We start from the raw sequence: 24248 nt of genomic DNA on the forward strand, positions 1-24248 counted from the left end.
TGCAAAATAAAAAAATAATTACAATTCTAAATAATACACAAATATAAAATTATATGTAATTCCCTATTATTATAAAAACATAACCTCATGGTTCAGTGGGATGTTACTTCCACTGGGCTTTTACTTTGCACTTGAATCCATTTACTGTATTTTCCTCTTTGTACAATAACATTTCAATAAACAAAAGTAACAAATATATAAATACTAGATGGTGGCCCGATTCTAACGCATTGGGTTATTCTAGAATATGTATGTACAGTATATAGCAGCCACATAGTCTATATCGCACAGGCCATGTAGTATATAGGAGCCATGTAGTATATAGCAGACAAATACTATGTGGCCTGTGCTATATACTATGTGGCTGCTATATACTTAGATACATACATATTGTAGAATATCCAATGCGTTAATGCAGGCCACGCAGTATATAACAGTGGCCATGCAGTATATAACACAGCCCAAACAGTATATAACACAGCCCACGTACTATTTAACACAGCCTACGCAGTATATAGCAGCCACGCCAAATATAACACAGGCGACGTAGTATATAACACAGGCCACGCAGTATATAACACGGCATGTAGTATATAGCAGAGCCCATGCAGTATATCGCACAGCCCACGCAGTATATCACACAGCCCACGCAGTATATCACACAGCCCACGCAGTATATCACACAACCCACGCAGTATATAACACTGCCCATGTAGTATATAGCAGCCACGCGGTATAAAACACAGCCCACGTAGTATTTAGCAATGTGGGCACCATATCCCTGTTAAAAAAAAAAATTAAAATAAAAAATAGTTATATACTCACCCGCCGGGATCCAGCGAAGCTCCGACGATGCGCGCGCGCCTGCCGCCATCTTCCGTTCCCAGGATGCATTGCGAAATTACCCAGATGACTTAGCAGTCTCGCGAGACCGCTAAGTCTTCTGAGTAATTTCGCAATGCATCTCTGGGAATGGCAGATGGCAGCCGGCGCGAGCGCATCGTCGGACGACGGAAGGTGAGAATAGCAGGTTTTTTGTTTTTTTATTATTTTTAACATTACATCTTTTTACTATTGATGCTGCATAGGCAGCATCAATAGTAAAAATTGGGGACACACAGGGTTAAAAGCAGCGGTAACGGAGTGCGTTACACCACAGCATAACGCGGCCCGTTACCGCTGGCATTAACCCTGTGTGAGCGGTGACTGGGGGGGAGTATGGAGCGGGCGCCAGGCACTGACTGCAGGGGAGTAGGAAGGGACTAATCAGACTGTGCCCGTCGCTGATTGGTCGCGGCAGCCATGACAGGCAGCTAGCGTGACCAATCAGTGACGCGGGATTTCCGTGACGGAAGTTGCCGACAGAAAGACGGAAGTACCCCTTAGATAATTATATATATAGAAATGATCCTGCATCAATGTGTTTTAGTATGCATAAAATAAAACATATATCAGAAATGATGGTACTTGTATGCAGTTCATCTTTAACTATTAACCTATTTCACCACTGTCTACGTAAAAGTGTAAGGCACGTCTGTCCCTCTTTTTCACCATCTTTAAGAATGCAATTCTGTGTATTCAACAGCAATCTAGAGATGTATTCCATACTTTGGCCTACAGGAAAAAAGAACTTCCCTTTTATTTTTCTTAACCCCTTTGAGACTAAGCCTGTTTTCACCTTCCTGACCAGGCCAATTTTTACAATTCTGACCACTGTCATTTTATGAGGTAATAACTCTTCAATGGATCCCGGTGATTCTGAGATTGTTTCCTCGTGACATATTGTACTTGCGTTTATTTGAGAAAAAAACAAATTTGGCGAAAAGTTTGAAAATTTTGCAATTTTCAAATTTAAATTTTTCTGCACTTAAATCAAAGAGACATATCGCACAAAATAGTTAATAAGTAACATTTCCCACATGTCTACTTTACATCAGCACAAGTAACATTTCCCACATGTCTACTTTACATCAGCACAATTTTGGAAGCAAATTTTTTTTTTGATAGGGAGTTATAAGGGTTAAAAATTGACCAGCGATATTTCATTTTTTCAATAAATTTTACAAAACCATTTTTTTAGGGACCACATCACATTTGAAGTCACTTTGAGTGGTCTATATGAAAGAAAATACCCAAAAGTGACACCATTCTAAAAACTGCACCCCTAAAGGTACACAAAATCCCATTCAAGAAGTTTATTAACCCTTCAGGTACTTCACAGGAAATTTTGGAATGTGGAAGGAAAAAATAAACATCTACTTTTCTTTCACAAAAAAATTTCTTTAGACCTAATTTTGTTTACTTTCACAAGGGTAAGTGGAGCGCCTGCTAGGGCGGTGGGGTACTCAAAACTGGGCCAGTTCTTAAAGGGATGTGTCACAGTGGCAGTGACCTGGTCTGTGGCCCTGGGTGTCCAATAAAAGGGGGTTAATAAATATGGAAATAAAGTCTAATGTAGTAATGTTCGTGACGCCACCTGGGGTACTTGGCCAGGAATGGCAGACACTGCTAAAAGGGGTCCTCTGGGGATGATGGTATTGCAGCAGAGATGGTGTAGTCCCCACACGGAGAACTTTAGTCCCCAGGGCTCCCGGTGTAGTTGATACAGATGAAAGATGAAGTGCAGGAAAGAATTGGAGGATACAAGGTTGCAGTCTCTTTACCTCTTACTGGTGCAGTTCAGGTACACAGATTACAGGTGGTCTTTGAAATCCAGGCAGCCTGGAAGCGATTCGGAATCCCCCTAGCCAAGTGGGGTTGGAAGCCTTCCTTACTGCGCTGTGTTTTAAGTTCCTTGCTGTCTGAAACTTCACACAAGGCCCTCTCATTCTCTCTGTCCCTTTTAGGTGGACACAACCCGCATGGCAGGCAACTCGAGCCTTTTTACAGGTGTCTCGTCTCGTGGTGACTCCGGGCTCTATCTGCTGCTGTGCCTTCAGGTGCCTTCAGGTGTAATGGTCGCCAGGAGACTTGGAATCTCCTGTCCGCCAGCTTCTGCTGTGGGGCATACAGTTACCCCCACAACATTGGAATTCCTGCCTCCAATTTCTTGCGCTTGAACCTGGAGGGAGCCCAGTCGCAACTCCACTCCAGGTTCTCTCTCCTCCTTTGCTCCTTCTCCCCTCTCTGTCTCCTACAGACTTCTCTGTCAGCAGCTGCAGAAACAGCCGTCTGCCCAGCTCCAGCTCTCCTCTTGACTGACTAGCTAACTCCTCCTCCAGCCAGAATATATCTAGGGAAGCTACCCTGAAACCGGGTTCAGAGCTTCCTCTTCTGGCCTGGAGTTAGAACAGTGTTGTATGTACATGATACCTGTTAAAGGGGTCCTCTTTGCTTTCAGGCATGGCATTAACATCCCAGTGAGGAAGGCAATACCACTGTAATAACTGGCTTCCTGGGGTGTTACATAACAGGAGAAAGTGGACAATACCTTTTGTTGTGCAATTTCTCCTGAGCATGCCGATACCACATATGTGGGGGAAATCGACTGTTTGAGCACACGACAGGTCTCGGAAGGGAAGGAGCACCTTTTTACTTTTTGATTGTAAAATATGCTGGAATAATTAGCGGCTGCGTTTGAAAATTTTTACAAGGAGAACAGAAAAAATGGACCTCGAAATTTGTTGTGCAATTTCTCCTAAGCATAACAATACCCCATATGTGGGAGAAATCCACTATTTGGGGGCATGGCTTAGAAGGGAAGGAGCGCCATTTGATTTTTCAAATGCAAAATTTGCTGGAATAAATAGCGTATGCCATGTCGCATTTGGAGAGCCCCTGATGTGCCTAAACAGTGGCAACCCCCTACAAGTGACACCATTTTGGAAATTAGACCCCTTATGGAACTTATAGAGATGTGCATTGAGCACCTTGAACCCACAGGTGCTTCATAGAAGTTTAAAACGTTAAGCCGTGAAAATAAAAAACTAACATTTTCCCACAAAAATCTTTTTTAGCTACAAATTTTGTATTTTCACAAGGGCAAAAGGAGAAAATGGACCCTAAAATTAGTTGTGCAATTTCTCCTGAGTTCACCAATACCACACATGTGGTCGAAAACTAGTTTTTTAGGCACAGTGCAAAGCTCAGAAGGGAAGTAGCGCCATATTACAGTGCAGATTTTGCTGTACTTGTTTGAGAGTGCCATGTTACAATGACAGAGCCCCTCAGGTACCAGAACAGCAGAACCCCCCAATAACCCTATTTTGGAAATCATAACCCTTTGGCAATTTATCTACGGATGTAGTGACGATTTTGACTCCATGGGTGTTTTCCAGAAACAGGCAGCAAACTGCCGTTGCAGTCACCCGTAGTGATGAACGAGTATACTGGTTTCTCAAGATTTCCCAAGCATGCTCGGGTGATCTCCGAGTATTTTGGCGTGCTCGGAGATGTATTTTTTTGTCAACGCAGCTGCATGATCTGTGACTGCTAGATAGCTTGAATACATGTTGGGGTTGCTTAACAAACAGGCAATGCCTGCATGTATTCAAGCTCTCTAGCAGTCACAAATTATGCAGCTGCGTCGACAAAAAATAAATATAAATAAATATTTGGAGACCACCTGAGCGTGCTCAGGAAATCTCGAGTAACAAGTACACTCGCTCATCACTAGTCACCAGTGCATTATGGACATCTCATGTTTCTGGAGACACGCACCTGTAAATTAGGCAGGCTCTCAATCACTATAGAAATGCCAAACATGTTGGCGCTATATGTGGTTTAGGCACACTGGGGCTCAGAAGGGAGGGGGGGCATTTGGATTTGGGTACTGTGAATTTGCTGAATTCCTTTTGGCGGTTGAGGAGCCATTTCACTTTTCCAGAGCCTTTATGCTATCAGTAACGTAGAAGCCCCCTATATTTCCGTTACCAGATAACAGATCTGAGTGGGGTTTTGCTTTTTTTGTGGATTGAGTTGAAGCTTTTATTGGGAACATTTTACATAACATGGGAACATTTTACATAACAGTTGGGATCACGTATATTCAGAATGCTACAATGACCACTTTGGAGATTCCATCTAAATCTCTGAGTGACGTGATTCAGATGAAACCCCAATGAATCCATTCACAATAGTGATGCAGCAGAGTTACTCTGCACTCCGTCAGGCCTCTGTTCCGCAGTGTCCTTCTTTTCAGAAGTGCACAAAACTGTGGCCGACGACACTTTTATGCAATCCTAAAAAGACAGACACCGCTGGATCACAGGTCAGACGGCGTCCACAGTGCCTCCTTCTGCCTCATTATAGGGAATCTTCAGCAAGAGGTTCTGGCTGAATCACGTATTTCAGAGATTTACACGGAAACCCCGATGTAAGTGCAGCGCCCCAGAGTCCTGGTCGTTGCAGTGATGTCGCTCTGCCACTAAGGGGAGTGATGTCACGTCTGATTGCACTAAAGGAGTTCACCTGACCAGGTATTACAGTCACACATTACACTTCACACTCTGGCCACCAGGGGGAGCAAAGGGTTCTATGTATTAGGCCACTCCTCACACTCAGGTAAAACTGGGGGTCGGATAGGAAGTTAGGGAGAAGCTGACTGGGTTTGGCCCAGGCAACATCCTGTGAGAGAGGGAGTTCCTGGGAAGATTCAGGGTGGTCTCTGTCAGGGGTGGGATCCTGACAGTGGCCTAGCGAAAAGGACAGAACGTTACGGAGCCGCGCCTGCACCCGTTGCGGTGGCATCTTAAGAAAGGACACAAAGCGAGGTTTATTGTGGAGAAGTGAGAAACGAGATCACAGCACAAAGGAGAATAGAACCAGTAGGAGTCGTGCCTTAAGATCGTGGCAACATCCTACTGAGGCGCGTAGCCGGTGGCTGGAACGCCGAGGAAGTATTGGGCTCCAAGCATTACTTCAAACAGCAGCAGGACAGTTAACTTTAGGTTGGCTGTCTCACCTAAATCACCTAAGCAGACAACGGAGGCAATTGTGGGAGAGGGGCATCTCTAGGGTCCCAGAATAACTCCAGGCCTACCCCGTCATACGGGTGCGTCCTAGCCAAATCATCTGGGGGACGGAGAGAGAAAGAACATCAGAAACAGACACAACAGTTGTGAGGACTATCCCGTGGTGCTCAGCAGGGAGGTACTACAACACACAGGCACTAGAAGGTAGGCACTGATTTCCACCTGCAAAGGGAACTCTGGATGTGCCTTCGGACCGGCCGGTCTCAGCCAGCCCTGTTAGCAGTGCTCTGGATTGCGGATCCTGAAGCCTTCAGTAAAGAGGTAAAGAGACTGCAACCCTGTGTCCTTGTTATTCATCACACCTTGCACCACGCACCATCATCACACCTTTCATTGGACACCCCTTAGCAGGGTCACGGACCGGGTCTAGCCACCGTGACAACCCCAGAACCGAGACAGAGAGGCCTGGTACCGAGTACCCCGCGGCCCTGCGTCTGGGGGCGCTCCATAAGCGCTCAACGCAGAGCACAGGATATATGTGCACCGAGCCTTACTGCGATCTTTGGGAGGGAGAATTAAAAAATCAACAGCATGTGAAGAATTGGTTTTATTTATCTTTTATGCGTTCCTTGTGTGGTATAAGTGATTAGGTGACTTTTTTTTTCGGGTCGGTACGATTACACACTGTCACACACTAAAAGACGCTTTTTAATGCGAAAACTAGTTTTTGCGTTACCATATTTAGAGAGCTATAATTTTTTCGTATTTTAGTCGGGACTACCTGACGTTTCTATTGGTACCTTTTTTGGGCACATGACATTTTTTGATCGCTTTCTATTCCAATTTTTGGGAGACAGAATGAACAAAAAATAGCAATTCATTAATTTTTTTTTTTTTTTTTTTTTTTTTACTGTTCTGCATGTGGTAAAATTGTTAAGGCAGCTTTATTCTTTGGGTCAGTATGATTACAGCGATACCTCATTTATATCTTTTTTTATGTTTGGGCGCTTTTACACAATAAAAACTATATTATAGAAAAAATAATTATTTTTGCATTGCATTAGTCTGTGAGCTATAACGTTTTTATTTTTCTGCTGATGGAGCTGTTTTGTGGCTTTTTTTTTTGCAGGACAAGATGTCGTTTTCAGCAGTACCAATTTTTTTTTACATCCGTCTTTTTGATCGCGTTTTATTGCACTTTTTGTTCGGCGGTATGATGAAAGCATTTTTTTTTTGCCTCGTTTTTTTTTTTTTTTTTTTTACAGAAGGGGTTTCTTTTTTTTCTTAATTTAGGGATTTTAAAAAAAATATTTTTACACTCTATAATATTTTTTTTTACCTTTTTATATTGTCCCAGTATGGGACATCACTATATAATGTCAGATCCCTGATCTGACACTCTGCACTACAGAGTATCACATCAGCAATCTGACAGGCAGGGAAGGAGGCATGCCAGGCATGATCTCAGCAGGCACTCACAAACCACCTCCCTGCAGGACCCGGAGGACCCCCGTGGGCATTTTGGTGCCGGGTCTCCATGGAGACCATCAGAACAATTTGATTGTATCAGGTTGTTCTGAGGGAAGCCCGCAGGAAGGGGGCTTCTCTGTGCCGCTGTCACTATGACAGCGGCATCAGAGGGGTTAAATGCCACCGATCGTGGGCATTGCTGCAGGGTGCCAGCTGTGAGGCTGCGGCGGTCGCGGCATATAACTAGTACTGCTCTGGGCACAAATGCACCTCCCGCAGAGCAGTACTAGTACAGCAAAGGGGTAGCCATTAAGTTGCCCTAAGGGTTGGGGTCTGATGAAGGTTGGTGGAAGACCGTGGGTAAAATTATAGCTAGTGCCTCATTACCAGTTTGTGTTAATATAATAAGATGGTCATACATATTGTATATTTGATGGCAGATCCCACCCCAATCAACAGAATCCCCAGAGAAATCTTCATGTATGGATACGTTTTGACTGTACCATGTATGCCAAGAAATGGGCATTTTGTATGGAAGATGCTTCTCACTACTGTAATAAATACATTCAAAACTGGGTATCTTAAAGAATATTTAACAGTGCAGAAAAATGGGGAAAAAAAATATCTATGAGTTCTGTCACCTGTGGTTTTTAAGTAGAAAATGAAGGGACTGTTAGGTGTAAGTCCTTAGGCGGTGATGGAATCTGAATGATTGCATCTTCTGTCCTCTGTATAATCGGTACTTTCTATGGATTATTATTATTAATAATAATAATAATAATTCTCAGCACTTTACAATTGGGGAAGTGATTAAAAAGTAAAATCGCAAGTATCGGTAATTAAAGCAAGTTAACAAAGAGAGAAGAAGACGAGCTCCAGCCCATAACAGTACGTATGCATATGAATGGGGATTCCGGGCCTTAAATAAAGACTTAAATACACACATATAATATTTTAACTGTTGAAAAAAAATATAATGTGAGTCAATTGTATTCATTCATTGCATATGTACTGTAGCTGTTTATTGTTTATTAATAGCAATACGTCAGAAAGCAGGGCTAATATTAATAAAAAATAATAACGTAGTCAGAAAGCAGGACTTTACTGTATGTCACTATGACTATGACTACGATAGGCCATGTCTTACTGTATGTTAGTTTCCCTAGCTGCTAACTAGTCAGGCACTGACAAAAAACTGCAAGCGTGCGATTTTGGCTGTGATTTGAGAAAATGAGATCTCTGTTTCACAGACGGTGAATGTCCACTATACCTTTGTGCTTAGTAATGTAATATGTTTTGGGACTAGATTTTTATAGGCTGTCATAGTGTGATATAGGTTCCCTCAGGGCAGTACTGTGAGATAGAGACTCGTACCATTGCTACATCACACAAAGGATAAGCATAATGGAAGCATAGCGATAGAAGAAGCCACAAATTTGAGCTTATAGAAACTGCCATGAATATTGTCAAGGACATGGGCTGGTGAGTTATAATAAAAGCATGAATACATGCTTTTAATGTGTAAAAGAAAGAATTAAAATAAAAAATATTGCTATACTCACCTCTCCGACGCAGCCTGGACCTCACCGAGGGAACCGGCAGCGTTCTTTGCTTAAAATGCGCGCGTTTACTTCCTTCCGTGACGTCACGGCTTGTGATTGGTCGCGTGCCGCCCATGTGGCCGCGACGTGACCAATCACAGCAAGCCGTGACGTAATTTCAGGTCCTGAATGCCTAATTCTGCATTCAGGACCTGAAAATTGCGTCACGGCTTGCTGTGATTGGTCGCGTCGCGGTCACATGGGCGGCACGCAACCAATCACAAGCCGTGACGTAATTTTAAAATGCGCGCGTTTCCTGCCTCCTGTGACGTCACGGCTTGTGATTGGTCGCGTCGCCCATGTGACCGCGACGCGACCAATCACAAGCCGGAACGTAATTTTAAAATCCTGAATGCCTAGAATTAGGCATTCAGGACCTGAAAATTACGTCACGGCTTGCTGTGATTGGTCGCGTCGCGGCCACATGGGCGGCACGCGACCAATCACAAGCCGTGACGTCACGGGAGGCAGGAAACGCATGCATTTTAAGCAAAGAACGCTGCCGGTTCCCTCGGTGAGGTCCAGGCTGCGTCGGAGAGGTGAGTATAGCAATATTTTTTATTTTAATTCTTTATTTTACACATTAATGTTGTTTCAATACCGATACCACAAAAGTATCGGATCTCGGTATCGGAATTCCGATACCCGCAAATATCGGTCGATACCCGATACTTGCGGTATCGGAATGCTCAACACTACTGTTAAGTGAATTGAGTGCTAAGTCCTATAGTTACTAGACAGGCATAATATATTCCTTTTAATATGCTATAGCACAATCTGAAGCTATCATGATATGACAAATGTTAACATCACTGCTGATTACAACATTAATAGGGATTGTTCTGTCTTCTTACACATTCTCACGGTGTGCAATCTGACATACAGCATAAACCTTCTCTGTCTTCCAAAATAAGCAGACCGTTCTCTGTAGTCTAACCTGTTTATTGGTCAACAGGTGTATATGAATCAAAATATATGTGGATGTGGTAAAACTACAAGAATATAAATAACAGGTATATGAATTGAGCTTAGACTAAGTACAGTACAGACCAAAAGTTTGGACACACCATCTCATTTAAAGATTTTTGATTTTTGTACATTCCTATCCTACTATGTACCTCCCTACCGTTGGTGAGTGTTTTTGTATGTAAGTTGCTTTTTGCTACCTCTGTTTGTCTTCCATGTTTATACACTAACATATCTATCCCAGTCCTCATGGCGGAGGGGTGGAGATAGCTAAGGGCAATAACAGGAGCATAGTAAGGTCGGAGACTCGGGCCTCTCTACTTTCAAGAGTGCCACCAGGACAGGGATAGTTACGATCCCAGTTCCAGGGATAGTTTGAGGCCCCCCTTTCTTACCAAAGACCGTCATAGTATCACATTTTTACATAGTTATTAAGGTTGAAGGAAGACTGTAAGTCCATCTAGTTCAACCCATAGCCTAACCTAACATGCCCTAACATGTTGATCCAGGGGAAGGCAAAAAAAACCCATGTGGCAAAGAGTAACTCCACCATGGGGAAAAAAATTCCTTCCCGACTCCACATACGGCAATCAGACTAGTTCCCTGGATCAACGCCCTATCAAGGAATCTAGTGTATATACCCTGTAACATTATACTTTTCCAGAAAGGTATCCAGTCCCCTCTTAAATTTAATTAATGAATCACTCATTACAACATCATACGGCAGAGAGTTCCATAGTCTCACTGCTCTTACAGTAAAGAATCCACGTCTGTTATTATGCTTAAACCTTCTTTCCTCCAGACGTAGAGGATGCCCCCTTGTCCCTGTCTCAGGTCTATGATTAAAAAGATCATCAGAAAGGTCTTTGTACTGTCCCCTCATATATTTATACATTAAAATAAGATCACCCCTTAGTCTTCGTTTTTCCAAACTAAATAGCCCCAAGTGTAATAACCTATCTTGGTATTGCAGACCCCCCAGTCCTCTAATAACCTTGGTCGCTCTTCTCTGCACCCGCTCCAGTTCAGATATGTCTTTCTTATACACCGGAGACCAGAACTGTGCACAGTATTCTAAGTGTGGTCGAACTAGTGACTTGTATAGAGGTAAAATTATGTTCTCCTCATGAGCATCTATGCCTCTTTTAATACATCCCATTATTTTATTTGCCTTTGTAGCAGCTGCCTGACACTGGCCACTGAATATGAGTTTGTCATCCACCCATACACCCAGGTCTTTTTCATTGACGGTTTTGCCCAGAGTTTTAGAATTAAGCACATAGTTATACATCTTATTACTTCTACCCAAGTGCATGACCTTACATTTATCCCCATTAAAGCTCATTTGCCATTTATCAGCCCAAGCTTCTAGTTTACATAAATCATCCTGTAATATAAAATTGTCCTCCCCTGTATTGATTACCCTGCAGAGTTTAGTGTCATCTGCAAATATTGAAATTCTACTCTGAATGCCCCCTACAAGGTCATTAATAAATATGTTAAAAAGAAGAGGGCCCAATACTGACCCCTGTGGTACCCCACTGCTAACCGTGACCCAGTCCGAGTGTGCTCCATTAATAACCACCCTTTGTTTCCTATCCCTGAGCCAGCTCTCAACCCACTTACACATATTTTCCCCTATCCCCATTACTCTCATTTTATGTAACAACCTTTTGTGTGGCACTGTATCAAAAGCTTTGGAAAAGTCCATATATACTACGTCCACTGGGTTCCCTTGGTCCAGTCCGGAACTTACCTCTTCATAGAAGCTGATCAAATTAATCTGACATGAACGGTCCCTAGTAAACCCGTGCTGATACTGGGTCATGAGGTTATTCCTCTTCAGATACTCCAGCATAGCATCCCTTAGAATGCCCTCCAGGATTTTACCCACAGTAGAGGTTAAGCTTACTGGCCTATAATTACCGAGTTCAGTTTTTGCCCCTTTTTTGAATATTGGCACCACATTTTCTATACGCCAGTCCTGTGGTACAGACCCTGTTATTATGGACTCTTTAAAGATTAAAAATAATGGTCTATCAATGACTGTACTTAGTTCCTGCAGTACTCGGGGGTGTATCCCATCCGGGCCCGGAGATTTGTCAATTTTAGTTATTTTTAGACGCTGCTGTACTTCCTGATGGGTTAAGCAGGTGACATTTAATGGGGAATTTTTATCACTGATCATATTGGCTGCCATGGGATTTTCTTTTGTAAATACTGATGAAAAAAAGTCATTTAGCATATTGGCTTTTTCCTCATCCTCATCCACCACTTCACCCAGACTATTTTTAAGGGGGCCAACACTGTCATTTTTTAGTTTCTTACTATTTATATAGTTAAAGAATATTTTGGGATTATTTTTACTCTCTCTGGCAATGAGTCTCTCTGTCTCAATCTTTGCTGCCTTGATTTGCTTTTTACAGAATTTATTTAATTTTCTGTATTTATTTAATGCCTCCTCGCTACCTACTTCCTTTAATTCTCTAAATGCTTTCTTTTTGTCCCTTATTGCGCCCCTTACAGCTCTATTTAGCCATATTGGTTTCCTCCTATTTCTAGTATGTTTATTCCCATACGGTATATACTGTGCACAGGTCCTATCCAGGATGCTAATAAATGTCTCCCATTTTCTTTGTGTATTTTTGTGTCTCAGAATATCGTCCCAGTTAATTGCACCAAGATCCTCTCTCATCCGTTGGAAATTTGCCCTCCTGAAGTTTAGTGTCCTTGTCACCCCCCTACTACCCATCTTATTAAAGGTTACATGAAAACTTATTATTTTGTGATCACTATTCCCCAAGTGACCCCCAACCCTTATATTTGATATGCGGTCTGGCCTGTTGGTTAATATTAGGTCTAGCAGTGCCCCCCTCCTTGTTGGGTCCTGAACCAGTTGTGAAAGGTAATTGTCTCTCATAGTTGTCAAAAACCGATTACCTTTGCTGGAACTGCAGGTTTCTGTTCCCCAATCTATTTCAGGGTAGTTGAAGTCCCCCATAATAATGACTTCTCCTTGAGTCGCAGCTTCATCTATTTGCTTTACGAGGATATTCTCCATTGCTTCCATTAGTTTTGGAGATTTATAACAAACCCCTATCAGTAATTTATTATTTTTTCCCCCTCCCCTTATCTCCACCCACAGGGACTCTACATTTTCATTAAATTCACCTATATTATCACGCAGGATGGGATTTAAGGTCGATTTTACATACAGACACACCCCTCCCCCTCGCTTATCTGTACGGTCATTTCTGAACAGGCTATAGCCCTGCAAGTTAACAGCCCAGTCATGGCTCTCATCCAGCCACGTCTCAGATATCCCCACCATGTCATAATTATGCTCCAACAACATTAGTTCTAATTCATCCATTTTGTTGGCGAGGCTTCTGGCATTAGTATACATGCACTTGATGTTCCTCTCTGTACCTCTATTCTTTCTTAAATTACTAACTGTTCTAACCCCACCCCCCATGCCACCGCCACCCCCAACTTCCTCATTTGTGCCCAGGTCTCTATCTGTACTATCTTCCCCTCCTATAAAATGAATACCCTCCCCCCCAATCCCTAGTTTAAACACTCCTCCAACCTTCTAACCATTTTCTCCCCCAGCACAGCTGCCCCTTCCCCATTGAGGTGCAGCCCGTCCCTAGCGTAGAGCCTGTAGCCAACTGAGAAGTCGGCCCAGTTCTGCAGGAACCCAAACCCCTCCTTCCTACACCAATTCTTGAGCCACTTATTAACCTCCCTAATCTCCCGTTGCCTCTCTGGCGTGGCACGTGGTACAGGCAGTATTTCGGAAAATACCACGTTGGAGGTCCTTGCTTTCAGCTTGCTGCCTAATTCCCTGAAATCATCTTTAAGGACCTTCCACCTACCTCTAACTTTGTCATTTGTGCCAATGTGCACCATGACCGCTGGGTCCTCACCAGCCCCTCCCAGTAATCTGTCCACCCGATCAGCGATGTGTCGGACTCGAGCGCCAGGTAGGCAGCACACCGTCCGACGATCCCTGTCTTTGTGACAGATTGCCCTATCTGTTCCCCTAATAATTGAGTCCCCCACTACCAGCACCTGTCTGGCCTGCCCTGCTCTCCTTTTTCCCTCCTTACTGGAGCAGTCACTCCTCCGGCTTTCAGAGGAAAAATTTTCACTGGTCCCACATTTTTCTGGATCTTGACATGGATGCCATTGCTAACTTTGCCAGACAGCTGCAGGGTCTGTCTGTTGGGATATCCGACCTATGGTCTAAGGTTTTGACGCAACAGGTAGCTGAACCAGAATCTAAAGTGGTGCTCCCGAATAGGTTTTCTGAGGCTCAGGATAAATTTCTTGCATTTCGGGAGTCCTATAAGCTCTATTTCAGGCTGTGTCCTTGGTCATCTGGGAGTGAGGTACAGAGGATGAGGATTGTTGTCTTCCTTCTGCAAGGAGAAGGCACCCGGCGTGCAGAGACCATGAGTGATGGCTGGGAGACATCTGGATTAGGGGGGAAAGACCTGGCCCGCCTTTCTCATTGTTTTTGGTGGCCAAGGTTATGTAAGGATTAGTGATGAGCAAGTATACTCGTTTCTCGGGTTTTCCCTAGCACGCTCGGGTGATCTCCCAGTATTTATTAGTGTTCGGAGATTTAGTTTTCATCACCGCAGCAGAGCAATTTACAGCTACTACCCAGCTTGAGTACATGTGGGGGTTGCCGGGTTGCTAGGGATTCCCCACATGTATTCAAGCTGGCTAGTATCTGTAAGGGTACCGTCTCACAGTGGCACTTTGGTCGCTACGACGGTACGATCCGTGACTTTCCAGCGATATCCATACGATATCGCTGTGTCTGACACGCAGCAGCGATCAGGGACCCTGCTGAGAATCGTACGTCGTAGCAGATCGTTTGGAACTTTATTTCGTCGCTGGATCTCCCGCTGTCATCACTGGATCAGTGTGTGTGACACCGATCCAGCGATGCGTTCGCTTGTAACCAGGGTAAACATCGGGTTACTAAGCGCAGGGCCATGCTTAGTAACCCGATGTTTACCCTGGTTACCATCGTAAATGTAAAAAAAAAAAAAAAATGTACATACTCACATTCCGGTGTCCGTCAGGTCCCTAGCTGTCTGCTTCCCGCACTGCCTGACTGCCGGCCGGAAAGTAAAAGCAGAGCACAGCGGTGACGTCGACGACGAGGGACCTGACGGACACCGGAATGTGAGTATGTATGGTTTTTTTTTTTTTAGTAACCCGATGTTTACCCTGGTTACCCGGGGACTTCGGCATCGTTGGTCGCTGGAGAGCTGTCTGTGAGACAGCTCCCCAGTGACCACACAACGACTTACCAACGATCACGGCCAGGTCGTATCACTGGTCGTGATCGTTGGTAAATCGTTTTGTGTAACGGTACCCTAAATCATTCAGCTGCGGTGATGAAAACGAAATCTCCGAACACTAACAAACACTCGGAGACCACCCGAGCGTGCTCGGGAAAACCCGAGCAACGAGTACACTCGCTCATCACTAGTAAGGATGTAGTTGACTTTGTGTCTTCTTGTCGTATCTGTGCACATTCCAAGACCTAGCAAGACCACCCACTTGTCCATCTGGGGCTCTTTTACCATTACCATTAACCATTTCTGACCGACTATGGACTCATTTATCCATGAATTTCATTACAGATCTTCCTTCATCATCTAGTAAAACTGTTATCTAAGTTATGGTGGATAGGTTTAGTAAAATGGCATACTTTATTGCTTTACCTGCACTCCCTAATGCCAAGACACTGGCTCAGGTGTTTATCATTGAGATCGTGATTAAGCATCATGGGGTTCCCTCCGATGTGCTCTCAGATCGGGGCACCCAATCTGTATCTAAATTTTGGAGGACGTTTTGTACTCGTTTGGGATGCATCTATAATTTTCTTTGGTGATCCATCCTCAAACGAGTGGCCAGACTGAACACCTAAACCAAAGTTGGGAGACTTACCTTGTATGTTTTGTGTCAGACAACCAGGAGGATTAGTCTTCTTTTCTACCACATGCTGAGTTTGCGTTAAACAATCATTGTAGTGAGTCCACTGGTACGTCTCTATTTTTTTGGAGCATATTGTTTCCATCCTCAATTCTGTACCTTCAGTGAAGATGAGTCTTCAGGGGTTCCTGGGGAGGAACAATTGTCTTTACTTTCATCTATGTGAGAAGGGGTTCAGAATAATTTGAAGATCATGGGAGACAAATACAAAAGTAAGGCTGATAAGAAAAAATTGTCAGGTCCAGACCTGGGGGTGAATGAATTAGTATGGCTATCCACCAAAAATATTAAACTGAAAGTTTCTTCTTTGAAATTAGGTCATAGGTTTATTGGTCTTCATAAGGTGGTCACTGTAATTAACCCTATAGCTTTTCGTCTCAAGTTCTGTCGATTTTCAAGATCCACTAGTTATAGTTGATGGCAATTTAGAAATTCAGGTAGCAAAAATAGTTGAATCCCGATTGATTCGCCGCTCTGTACAGTACTTGGTACATTGGAAAAGATATGGTCTGGAGTCGAGGATGTGGGTGACGGCATCTGAAGTTAATGCCGGTTGGTTGATACGGTCCTTTCATTTGGGCCATCCAGGTAAACCCAGCTCCGAGGGTCCTGGGGCCCATCCTAGAAGAGGGGTACTGTCACCAGTGTGTCACATCAACCTGGGAGATCTGGGGGTAGAAGATCACTGCTTATTGTGAATCGCAAATCTTGCTTTTAGCCTGTGTGTTTGCTTGGATCCCATATTAAAAGAATCTGTTTTCCCTTAATGCTGAAGAGATTAACGACCCTTTCTAGGCTCAGGATAAATTTCTTGCATTTCGGGAGTCGTATAAGCTCTATTTCAGGCTGTGTCCTTGGTCATCTGGGAGTGAGGTACAGAGGATGAGGATTGTTGTCTTCCTTCTGCAAGGAGAAGGCACCCGGCGTGCAGAGACCATGAGTGATGGCTGGGAGACATCTGGATTAGGGGGGAAAGACCTGGCCCGCCTTTCTCATTGTTTTTGGTGGCCAAGGTTATGTAAGGATTAGTGATGAGCAAGTATACTCGTTTCTCGGGTTTTCCCTAGCACGCTCGGGTGATCTCCCAGTATTTATTAGTGTTCGGAGATTTAGTTTTCATCACCGCAGCAGAGCAATTTACAGCTACTACCCAGCTTGAGTACATGTGGGGGTTGCCGGGTTGCTAGGGATTCCCCACATGTATTCAAGCTGGCTAGTATCTGTAAGGGTACCGTCTCACAGTGGCACTTTGGTCGCTACGACGGTACGATCCGTGACTTTCCAGCGATATCCATACGATATCGCTGTGTCTGACACGCAGCAGCGATCAGGGACCCTGCTGAGAATCGTACGTCGTAGCAGATCGTTTGGAACTTTATTTCGTCGCTGGATCTCCCGCTGTCATCGCTGGATCGGTGTGTGTGACACCGATCCAGCGATGCGTTCGCTTGTAACCAGGGTAAACATCGGGTTACTAAGCGCAGGGCCATGCTTAGTAACCCGATGTTTACCCTGGTTACCATCGTAAATGTAAAAAAAAAAAAATGTACATACTCACATTCCGGTGTCCGTCAGGTCCCTAGCTGTCTGCTTCCCGCACTGCCTGACTGCCGGCCGGAAAGTAAAAGCAGAGCACAGCGGTGACGTCGACGACGAGGGACCTGACGGACACCGGAATGTGAGTATGTATGGTTTTTTTTTTTTTTAGTAACCCGATGTTTACCCTGGTTACCCGGGGACTTCGGCATCGTTGGTCGCTGGAGAGCTGTCTGTGAGACAGCTCCCCAGTGACCACACAACGACTTACCAACGATCACGGCCAGGTCGTATCACTGGTCGTGATCGTTGGTAAATCGTTTTGTGTAACGGTACCCTAAATCATTCAGCTGCGGTGATGAAAACTAAATCTCCGAACACTAACAAACACTCGGAGACCACCCGAGCGTGCTCGGGAAAACCCGAGCAACGAGTACACTCGCTCATCACTAGTAAGGATGTAGTTGACTTTGTGTCTTCTTGTCGTATCTGTGCACATTCCAAGACCTAGCAAGACCACCCACTTGTCCATCTGGGGCTCTTTTACCATTACCATTAACCATTTCTGACCGACTATGGACTCATTTATCCATGAATTTCATTACAGATCTTCCTTCATCATCTAGTAAAACTGTTATCTAAGTTATGGTGGATAGGTTTAGTAAAATGGCATACTTTATTGCTTTACCTGCACTCCCTAATGCCAAGACACTGGCTCAGGTGTTTATCATTGAGATCGTGATTAAGCATCATGGGGTTCCCTCCGATGTGCTCTCAGATCGGGGCACCCAATCTGTATCTAAATTTTGGAGGACGTTTTGTACTCGTTTGGGATGCATCTATAATTTTCTTTGGTGATCCATCCTCAAACGAGTGGCCAGACTGAACACCTAAACCAAAGTTGGGAGACTTACCTTGTATGTTTTGTGTCAGACAACCAGGAGGATTAGTCTTCTTTTCTACCACATGCTGAGTTTGTGTTAAACAATCATTGTAGTGAGTCCACTGGTACGTCTCTATTTTTTTGGAGCATATTGTTTCCATCCTCAATTCTGTACCTTCAGTGAAGATGAGTCTTCAGGGGTTCCTGGGGAGGAACAATTGTCTTTACTTTCATCTATGTGAGAAGGGGTTCAGAATAATTTGAAGATCATGGGAGACAAATACAAAAGTAAGGCTGATAAGAAAAAATTGTCAGGTCCAGACCTGGGGGTGAATGAATTAGTATGGCTATCCACCAAAAATATTAAACTGAAAGTTTCTTCTTTGAAATTAGGTCATAGGTTTATTGGTCTTCATAAGGTGGTCACTGTAATTAACCCTATAGCTTTTCGTCTCAAGTTCTGTCGATTTTCAAGATCCACTAGTTATAGTTGATGGCAATTTAGAAATTCAGGTAGCAAAAATAGTTGAATCCCGATTGATTCGCCGCTCTGTACAGTACTTGGTACATTGGAAAAGATATGGTCTGGAGTCGAGGATGTGGGTGACGGCATCTGAAGTTAATGCCGGTTGGTTGATACGGTCCTTTCATTTGGGCCATCCAGGTAAACCCAGCTCCGAGGGTCCTGGGGCCCATCCTAGAAGAGGGGTACTGTCACCAGTGTGTCACATCAACCTGGGAGATCTGGGGGTAGAAGATCACTGCTTATTGTGAATCACAAATCTTGCTTTTAGCCTGTGTGTTTGCTTGGATCCCATATTAAAAGAATCTGTTTTCCCTTAATGCTGAAGAGATTAACGACCCTTTCTATGCTTCCTATAAAACCTGGCCAAACCCTCATTGTCTTACCAGTGAAAGTTTTGCTTCCTTGCTCCTTGGAAACGCTGTTCTTTATTGGAGATTGTGTTGCTACTGGATATTGTTGCTTGCCGTTTTGGCTGTATGCCTTCCTCTTTATTCCTATTCCCATTTGGTTTGTGAATTCCTATCATTTTCTATATACCTCCCTAAGCTTGGTGAATGTTTTTGTATGTAAATTGCTTTTTGTTATCCCTATTTATCTTACATGTTTATACACTAACATATCTGTCCCAGGCCTCTTGGTGAGAAAACAGCTTATGACATTAACAGCAGCATAGTAAGGTTGGAGACACAGGCCTTTCTACCTTCAAGAGTACCCCAAGGACAGGGATAGTTAGGGTCCCAGTTAAAGGGACAGTTTGAAGCCCCCCTTCCTTACTGAAGACAGTGACAACATATGTTCTCATTACTTAGTAACAATCACCATCCAATTTAACAACAGTTCTGAATATACAATAGAACAGAGAGAGTGTTCCCTTACGGCCGGTGCCACACTTGCAAGTGCAATGCGAGAAACTCATGCAAGTCTCTCTCATCAATACCTGGCACTGCCACCGGCACTCGGGACCGGACATGTATTTCTATGCATCTGCACACTCCGGTCCCAAGTGCCGGCAGCAGTATTGAGAGAGACTCACACAAGTTTCTTGCATTGCACTCGCAAGTGTGACACCGGTCTACCAGATATAATTTATGCAGGATAGTGGCATTTTAGTAACGTAATGTAGGAGAACATTTTACACAACTATTCTGCTAGACTGCTTCTTACAAAATGACTGCTTCACCAGGACTTTCTTACCCAAAGTGCATTGTTGTTTTTTTCCGCGATGTAATTGACAGTTTTACAGAAAAACAACTTGTAATATAATTAAACATCCCAAGATGGTGCTATTGCCACATTTGACGTCACTAACAGAGTATTACAGCTCATTAAAGTGGAGACATTAATGTAACCTCTTGTTTTGCCCTAATGGGTAGAATAGGGCTCATGAAGCACAGATTTGATTGGTCCTGTGAAGGATATCAGTGTATGTAATTAAATTAGAGATTTGATAGGAGATTTGATAGGATTTCATAGGATTGATGACCTAAATCAGAGTGTCAGAACAGATAGTGACGTCACAAATGAGGGAAAATAATAGTTAATGATTTCACAGAGTACACCAGTCCTGTAAATGATTCTGAACTTATGGTCTGGGAAGAGTTCATATGCTTTTTAAAACTGTGATTCTAGCATTTCTGCTGTCAAAGGTGAATGGTAAAATTGTGCTGCTTCTCTTGTATTGGAACTTAGATGATATATAGATGGGGGTGAATGGTAAATCAGCAAACTACTGAGTTGCCATGAGGGAAGGGGTCTAATCAAATACAAAGTGTCTTAGGGTACCGTCACACATTGAAATTTTCATCGCTGCGACGGCACGATTCGTGACGTTCTAGCGATATCGTTACGATATCGCTGTGTCTGACACGCTACTGCGATCAGACACCCTGCTGAGAATCGTACGTCGTAGCAGATCGTTTGGAACTTTCTTTCGTCGCTTGATCACCCGCTGACATCGCTGGATCGTTGTGTGTGACAGCGATCCAGCGATATCTTCGCTTGTAACCAGGGTAAACATCGGGTAACTAAGCGCAGGGCCGCGCTTAGTAACCCGATGTTTACCCTGGTTACAAGCGTAAACGTAAAAAAACAAACCGTACATACTCACCCGTCGGTGTCCTTCAGGTCCCTTGCCGTCTGCTTCCTGCTCTGAGTGCCGGCCGGAAAGTGAGAGCAGATCACAGCGGTGCTGCGCTCTGCTCTCACTGTACGGCTGCACTCAGAGCAGGAAGCAGACGGCAAGGGACCTGAAGGACACCGACGGGTGAGTATGTACTGTTTGTTTTTTTACGTTTACGCTGGTAACCAGGGTAAACATCGGGTTACTAAGCGCGGCCCTGCGCTTAGTTACCCGATGTTTACCCTGGTTACCCGGGGACTTCGGCATCGCTCCAGCGCCGTGATTGCAACGTGTGACCGCAGTCTACGACGCTGGAGCCATGATTATACGACGCTGCGACGTCACGAATCGTGCCGTCGCAGCGATGAAAATTTCAATGTGTGACGGTACCCTAAGTTACACTTGTAGGCAGAGAGGTGCTTTTATGCTACTGCTCAGGCACTGATTACCCCTAATCTGGGGCAGCAGCTACTATAGCGGTCAGACACCAGCATGTTTATGGCTACAGGAAAGGACTAGGACTAAAATTCAGACCTGGAAAGACCTTTGAAAGTGCAAACAGGCCAATGCTGGCTCCATCCCCTTCTCGAGATTAGGGTCTCTATTAAATTATCTTTTCTGCAGAAAATCATGATTTACTACTACCTTTATTTCCAATAATACTGCTATATAAGATTTATTAATAATAATAATAATAATAATAATAATAATAATAATATTGAAATATAATAGACAAATAACATCAGCATATACAGTAGTGATAATACCGCCATACTGATTATTAAATAAGCTCTCTCATCTATATTTGTTTCTTATTAATTTTGTGCATACAGTATGTGTGTGCAATGTAATGTGAGTGTGTTTACTGTATAAACTCACTTACAGCTGCTCTCTCTGGTGTTCATTGCCGTTCTGCTTCTCTTCTGAGTGATGTCACGGCTTTGAAGCCTGTCCTGGTCACACTGCGCGTTGTGTGACCGAGGAGATGCTTTTATTATGTTAATCTATGGGGTATCAGATCGAGGCTCAACAAGGTTCTATTACTCTATATTTGTAAAAGACTTCTGATTATAGCATAATGTGTAGACTGAGCTGGCTAGTCGGGATTGTGGTGGCATCACTGAGAAGTGGGAACAAAATGGTGGTGAGCTTATTGATACATTCCCAATTCAATAAATTACCATAAACACACATTTAGTTAAAAATATAGATAGAAGTGCGTCTTTGACTAAAGCCACAATACTAAAACCAATATTACCACTGTGACAACACAGCATTTTTATCTTAATTAACTAGACGTCTATTTTCAGTAAGCCATGAGAAATAGACTGTTATCTATATGTTGAATTTATGCGTTTGCTTTAGTTGGTCAAGAACCATACCCTGTTGTCCTAAATGTTGATTTTTTATATTTTTGAATGGCTACTGTTTGTCTCTTATAACTGGTTGTCTGCTGTGTTTGCAAGACAATGATGCTTGTATTCACAAAAGGTGAAACAGACAAGGTCCTAAGAAAGGGGATCACCACAACAAGGAAATGGCGAAAAATTATATATACACAGCTTTATTGAAATATATATACAAACAAGGGTAACAAACACATGGACATATAAAAACACTTAAAAAGCATACAAATGCTATACACAACAGCCCCTAATACGGCCGTACCCCACATAGGACTCGAGTCATGTACATATGATGTAATTACCTAGAACCAAATTGCTCATAGAATGAAAGAAATAGGCCAAGCTACCTGGGCACTCCCCTGGGTACTGCAAATGGAAACAGACCACTAATAGTGTGAATGCAAAATAGCAAGAGTATAAAGCCCACATAGACATACAAATCCCTGCACTGCAAGTGCTAGATAAGGGACACACATGCACAAACCTGCCTAGCAAGTAGAGACGACAGGTGTGTACATAACGGTACATAAATGTCAAGCAGCAAAAAATATATCAGCATAATGCCTCAATAGCATGTGACTAACTATCTAACATGCCACTATACAGAAAAATAGCACCAAGATAGTGTGAGCTGTAGAGATAGCATATTACCCAGGGCACATAATGCCCAAGCCTATAGCGCCTGGAAAAAGAGTCCTAATGTGGGCTACAAGGAGACCCAACGCGTATCGCCACCACACCGGGCAGCTTCGTCAGGGTGTTGATGCTTGTATTGTCATCTTGCAAACCAAAGTCACCTGCGTGGCTCCCGCCTCCAGCAGGCCGCAGGCTGGAAGTGACAGAGCACACAGTGGTGGCTGTTAAGAGTATCAACATCTTGAGGATTCCGATACTGTTAATTGAGTCCCAATTGAAGTGGCACACGGCCAGACCGGCCCATGTGGCACTTGCCAGAATAGCCAAATGACCATTCCGGCCCTTTATGGCTGTAATGTGATACGATATATCACTGACATTGTCCATTATGACATCAATTTTACGATAACTATATAATCATTGGTGCTAAAATATCTTCTCCCAATTTTATCCATTTACATTGTATTTCCTGTATCCAGATTACATACTTTTCTGCAGAAAATCTTAACATAAAGTTTGTGAAAGTTGTTTCTTGTATAATTTTCACTCCTACGTAATTCTTCATTAAACACCTTAACAAAAATTGTATTTTCTTTACTTATTGTGATAAGAAAAAAAACAGAAAGACAAGAAAAACAGAAACTGCAGAGGAGGTATTTGGACAACTATCTGGAAAATTAATTAGGATAATTGGAACTGGATCAGTGGTAAAATCTCTGTGAGGTGTCAGCCAACTATGTGGTAATTTGTTTGTTCATAGATATTTGTTCGTAATTTTATTCATATTTGCAGTTACATGTCAGACTTTAAGATTAATTTACATGCCGATTTCTATATAAAAATGTTTTAACAAGCATATAATTAAAAAGAGAAGAGTAAGATCTGTGCTTTCAAGAGTTTACACTCCATGAAGAAATAGAAGTGACACAAAGGGTAGTTTTCTTCTTTCCCTTCTTTCAATTCCCGATGATGTCGACATTCTTATAGCTTGTGATGATTCCCAAGAAATGGAAATAGATAAAATAGACAGTGTCCAGCATAAGTGAATACACCCCTTTTGAAAATTTAGATTTTATTCAATATCTCACTGAATACAACAACGATTTCTAAAATTTTCACAAGACTGATTTTTATAGAACATTTTTTAACCCATAGCTTGAAAGTAAGGTACATAA

Source organism: Ranitomeya variabilis, chromosome 1 (genome assembly GCF_051348905.1).
Source record: "Ranitomeya variabilis isolate aRanVar5 chromosome 1, aRanVar5.hap1, whole genome shotgun sequence".
NCBI lineage: Eukaryota > Metazoa > Chordata > Amphibia > Anura > Dendrobatidae > Ranitomeya > Ranitomeya variabilis.